This window comes from Rattus norvegicus, chromosome 9 (genome assembly GCF_021556685.1).
Source record: "Rattus norvegicus strain SHRSP/BbbUtx chromosome 9, alternate assembly SHRSP_T2T, whole genome shotgun sequence".
NCBI classification, from domain to species: Eukaryota; Metazoa; Chordata; class Mammalia; order Rodentia; family Muridae; genus Rattus; species Rattus norvegicus.
The window spans coordinates 128,955,233-128,961,500 of record NC_141542.1 but is presented as its reverse complement, the minus strand read 5'-3'; positions in this window follow the sequence as shown (position 1 = coordinate 128,961,500).

The following is a 6,268-nucleotide window of genomic DNA, read 5'->3' as shown; positions in this document are numbered from 1 at the left end:
AAGTTACCAAGAATTCTGGGGTTGTTGGCTCCTGCACAGCTCCAATGTGAGGTCTGGCTGATGGTGGGACTGGAGTCAGCCAGCTACCACTAACTCTATCAAGCTGTCAGTTCTCATGGCTGTCAGAGTGCCCGCACTGGCTATTTCTCAAACTGTCCTACCACTAAACATCTTTGAACTGAGACATTGAGCTGAGACATTAAATATTGGAAACCCATACAAACAAGGACTGGTCTATCTACCCTACCTCAACCCATTTCCTCATTGTTCAGAAACACTGAAGTTTCCAGAGTGGAGTCTGTGAGTCTATTCTGGTTTGATGCTGCATACCTACAATAACAGCAATCAAGAGGCTGAGGCAGGAGGACTGCAAGCCTGAGGCTAGGCTGAGGTACGTAGTGATACTTTGTCTCAAAAAATAAAATACAGGAAAAGGTAAGAGGCCCACCTGCCCTCAGAAATTTCCTAAGCCCTCAGTTGGGATCCCAGGAAAACCTAACTAAGAAGGTCCCCCAATTCAAATGGGTAGTGTCTTAGTTGGGGTTTCTCCTGTTGTGAAGAGACACCATGGCCATAGCAACTCTTATAAAAGAAAACATTTAGTTAGGGCTGGCTTACAGTTCACAGGTTTAGTCCATTATCATCATGGTGGGAAGCACAGTGGCATGTAGGCAGGCATGGTGCCTGAGAGGTACCTGAGACTTCTACATCTGGATTTGCAGACATCAAGAAGAGAAAAGAAAGGGAGCAACTAGGCCTGGCTTGAGCATCTGAAACCTCACAGCCCACACCACAGTGACAAACTTCCTCCAAAAAGGCCACACCTCCTAATAGTGCCATTCCTTAAGAGCCTATGAGGGCCATTTTCATTCAGACTGTCACAGGTAGAAAGAAACTGCACAGCTTTAAAATGTGTATGTGATCACTAGCCACTGTCTAGGTAGGGGAGGTGGAGGGAGGCACGGTGTAGAGTATATGCAGAATGAATGTTTCTGGGACTCATGACTTCAAGACTAGAAATACTTTCTTAAGTAAACAGTTTGCTCAAATGCCCACAAGTCTATTCCTTTGTCCCTACCCTTTAGAATGCAGAGTTGACATTTAATCAAGATTCTAGAGAAATTAAAGCCCCCATACTACTGTGCTGGACTTGTGGTAGATGCGTCTCTAGCCTATTCTTTTTCTCTTATTCTTTCAACCACAACCTTTAATCGCATCTTCTGAGAAAAGACTTATGCGTTTGATTCTTCTGATAGCACACAGGCGCAGGCAGGAAGGTGGAAGGGCCATGGTGGCTGCCAGTGGAGAACAGGCATGTTATTGACGACAGGAGTTGTGGGACTTGGTTATTTCTGTTGCTTCTGAGGACAATATTTTAAAGAAAACTCTTCCTCATGACTGAAGGAGATTTTGACACATAAGATATAGACCAGCAGCCGGTGTATCAGTGACATGTCATGGCATCACTCTGCACATAGGTATAGGGGAGTTACAGATTGTGGATGTGGAGAACGGACTGTTGGTAGGTAGTGGTCATGAGAATCACAGTCTCTTGTCTCTACCAGGATCTCTATTTCTATTTTTCTTCCACAGCCGTAAACGACTCATCATTGATAGCCAACGTTAATTTTTAAAACATAGTGTTTTATCTGTGCTTGTGCTCACAGCCCACACAATAGGGGAAAGGGAAACTAGCTGCGGAGCTGCTGCAGCGAGCATGGGGACTTCTCAAGTCTCACACAATTTTTCTGGCTCTTCAAGAGCTGTTTAAAAGAAAAAGGCTTAAGGTAAAAAGAAACACTATAGAGAGATTTCTTAGTGAATTTCTACACCTTGGTTCGCTATCTCTGGGAATCTCACGGTAGACAGCTCTGATAAGCTGGGAAAGATTTAAATTTTGCTTGGGAGCAAAGAACCTTAAAGGGACAGGCTACATTAGAAATGCTACAGGAGGAACTATCTGAAAAGGCTGAGAGCGAGGTGGGAGAGGACTCTAAGGAAAACAAGAACAAGAAAGGAATTTCTGACATTTGCTCACAGAAGGAGAGCGCTCATTAAGAGAAGTTCTTTAAGGAAGCCTGCCTTATCTGCTGGCCTTATTCCAAGGGAGGAGTCAATCTCCAGCATTAAATTACTTTTCTCATTCGTCATCATTAACATGGAGAGTGCCTTTGATCCTATTCCCACAGCAGCCAGTTCCTGCCCATGTGGTCAAAATGCCCCAGGTTGGGGGACAAAAAGAGCCCCTAAAATAGTTTCAAAGAATCTACAACAAACTGAAAAACTTTGTTTTGCCAGTCAAGATTTAGAATTCAGGCTTTGGCGGTGGCCAACGTCAGGATTAATGTTTTCTTTTCCATGGGCCTTTAACCCAGAGAGACAGTTTGGTAAAGGGCTGTTACTGAGGTCCTGATAGCCCCAGGTGAACTGGTTACAATTCTTTTGTCAGCCACCTGGCATCTAGCACCCAGGTTCTAACCATCTCTCCATCCTTTTGTTATTAGTTGTTACTAGAAGCCTAGTGTCATTTGGAGGCTGGTTCTCTTGAGAGACAAAGCCACAGAGCTGACACTGAAGAGAGATACTCCTTGAGGGAGAATCTAAGTCTAGAGAGATAGTCGATAACAGATCGGCTGCCTCTCTGCTCGCCTTTCTGTTTCATAGACAAAGCTTGTGCTTATTTGTACAATGGCCTTTTTGTCCAAGAAAGCCTCCTGGTTTAGCTGTGTGACTAAATGCTATTTGCCCTCTTCGGTGGACCTCTATTCTCAAGATTCTCTTGTTTTCTCACCATCTCATTTGAGATGCTTGTTAGTAACTGTTACAGATCTTCTTTACCACCGAGGAAAGACAAAATCCTACTAGAGGCTAGAAAGAATGTTCCAGACAAGGGTGGAAGGCCTCACTCCTGCCTGTTGACTTCAATATGCCTAAAGGTAGGGAGTGCCAGGTCTGCCACCAGGCTCCAAGGGTGTGGGTCTCTGAGGGGCTGGAAAATGCCCCACCAATCTGGCTAAGATAAAGAAAAAAATATAAAGAAAAAGTTACAGAAATTTAAAGGGTTAAGCTAAGTTGCTGAGAGTTAGTGTAAGTTACAGAGAAAGTAAAGTTAAAGTGTGGTTAAGTGGGCATCATCTAATAGCTGTAGAGGAAGATACAGAAGATATGAGAGAGACTGAGGAAGAGGAAGAGGAAGAGGAAAGAAGGTAAAAAGAACAGGAAGCTAGGGAAAAAAAAGAGACAAGAGAGAAACATATACTGGCCACAGTAGTTAGGGGACCTAGGAAGGTAGTACCTGGCAACAGAAGAGAATTCCTGGCTAAAGATCAGTGTGCCTAATACAAAGAAAAAGGACACTGGGTCAGGGACTGCCCAAGAAAGAACAAGAGGGGCCACTGAAGAGCTTCTTAGTCCTAGAGTGTTGGCTATGTACAGAGATAGAAGGGAAGTGTGGATACAGGGACCCAATGCTCTGTGCTCCTATGCCCCCCGCAGTGGGCCAATATCCAAAGACCTTGAGTGCAAGGGGCTACTGGCAACGAACAATACTTATGGACTGCCCGAAGAACAGTGGACCTTGGCGTGGGCCGGGTAACCCATCCACTAGCTCATGGTCATCCCTGACTGCCCCTATCCCTTTTTCATGAGAAAATTGCTCTCCAAAATGGCTTGCGTGGGCTAAAATGGCTGGGTGAGGCCATGTGTATGCATATCTACAGACTGTGTATGTGGAGCTTAAGACCTGTCTCAGTGCACCAGTACCTGATGCTGGGAGATGTGTGGCTTAGTCCTGTTCTGCCTGGAACACATCCTTCCTGCCAGCCGGGCACTAACAATTATCACCCAATCCAGGACTTAAGCTGTGATAGAGTGGCTGATGTTTTGCCTTTGAATAGAATGTCCCAAAAGATGGGATCACTGGTCAGCTGCCATGGACTAGATTCTCCACCTGTTGGGGGCAATCTGGTCACCTTGCTGCCCAATCCGGACCTGGAGCCACTGCAACATGAGTGTCAAACACTGGCAGAAGCCCATGGGTGGAGGAAAGACCTCTGCGACTGGCTGACTGACCCCTGCTGAAAGCCGAGGACCTTGTCCACAGACAGTCCTCTTCATGAATGAAGGTCAGAGATAAGTGGGTGCTGCCATGGTGGACAACACAATGTCATCTAGGATGGCTAAACTTCTACCCCTTCCAGACTCAGCTTTACCCCCTTTGAGATCTTATATGGGGCCTCAGCTCCTCTGACTGTATTAGATGATGTTACTGAACCAACATGTCATAGTAATAATGATTTGTATGCCAGGCTAAAAGACCTACAGGTGATACAGAAAGAAATCTGCTCACAGCTGACAGCAACCTATGCCCCGGGGACCCCTGAGACATTTCATCAGTTCCAGGTCGGAGACTGCAGCTACACTGAGCCCAGACACTCGAGCCTCACTAGAAAGGACCATACCTGGTGCTACTGACCACCTTGACAGTCATTAAGTCTCAGCCCTCACCAGCAGTGTACTAGCTGTTGGGGCTGAGAGCTGGGACCTAGAGGGACACTCAGATCTTCAAAAAGCTCCCTAGATTTAAGTGACTGGGAGGTTGCTATAATGCTCACTTGAGGAGTGTGCTTTAGAAACAAGAATTGCATGTTTGCCCTGGGTTCTATCGGGATAGGTGAGGAGACAGGCTTGATTTATCATTACATATGTTAGTACTCCTAACACTTCTTGAGACTGTGCCTCAGGAATCACAATCTGTATAAGTTTAAAAGTTCTGAAAGCTAGTCATGACCTTGGTGTATAGGTTTAGATAGTGTCCAGATTAAAATCCTGATGCTAAAAACTTAATAAGACACAAAAGAGAGTTAAAAAATCATTTAAGGCTATCTAGGTGCTACAAGGGCAGCACAAGGACATCTACTGTTGCCCTACAATACAAGGCTTATAGAGAATTCAGAACTGCCATTGTCTCAGATATAAAAAGAGTAAAAAAAGACTTTTTAGCTGACCTCCAAGAATACCTAACCTCCCTCTCAGAGGTAGTCCTTCAAAATAGGAGATTAGACCTGATATTCCTTAAAGAAGGAGGGCTATGTGCTGCTTTGAAAAAAAAAAATGTTTTTACCTCGATCACTCAGGGACCATTAAAGATTCTATGGCTAAACTTAGAGAGAGGCTAGACAAGAGAAGACGAGAAAGAGAAGCCACTGATAGTTGGTTTCAAAGCTGGTTAAACAGGTCCCCATAGCTTACCACCCTGCTGCCGGCCTTAGCTGGTCCCTTGATTATCCTCCTCCTTTTGCTCACTTTTGGGCCCTGCATCATTAATCGCCTTTTTTTTTTTTTTTTTTTTGGAGCTGGGGACCAAACCCAGGGCCTTGTGCTTCCTAGGTAAGCGCTCTACCACTGAGCTAAATCCCCAGCCCCATTAATCGCCTTTTAACTTTTGTCAGGGAACGGATTAGTGCTGTACATGTCCTCATGTTAAGACAACAGTATCAGGCTGTACGGGGTAAAGAGCCTCTAGATACTGATCTCATCATGTAGTTCTAAGATTAGAACTACTCACAAAAAGTAGAGGGGAATGAAGTTAAAATAAAAACTTCATAAAAACTGCAAAAGAACAGCAGATAAGGGGACAGGACAGAGCAGGCCTGAGATATGCCCTTCGAAGCCTAAAAACAAGGTCAAGGGATTGTTCCAGGAACTAGCAGCCACCATCTCAGCTGAGTCGGGGCCATCCGGGACGGACAACTCCCTGCTCTACAGATAAAGACGCTCTCCTACATTGGGAACACTCCAGCCCGCACGTACTGCTTACAGATGAGACCTTGTACCCATTTCCCTTGCTGATAACCACGCTGAATCCCCTTGCCTTCCCCCATAAAAAGCCTTAAATTTCGAGTCTTGGGGTCGATTCCTCTGTCTCCTGCGTGACACACATTTCAGCCCGAGATCTCGTTAATAAACGCTACCTCTTGCTGTTACATCAAGGCCGGCTACTCGCGTTTCCTGGGGAACTCCATCCCGCGACTAGACTGAGAGGCTCCCCAAATTTTGGCGCGGCTTTTTCACTAGTACTAAAGGCACACCCAACCACCCTAAACATAATCCCTACCCTTCTAACTCAGCTTGTTTCCAATAGACTCCTGGCATTTACTTTGACCATGTTTTTGAATTGTTAGGTATTTATGCAGATTTCAAGACACAGAATTTGCCACAGAGCCCAGGGTTTCAGTGAATGGAAGTATGAATACTTTTGTTATAGTGA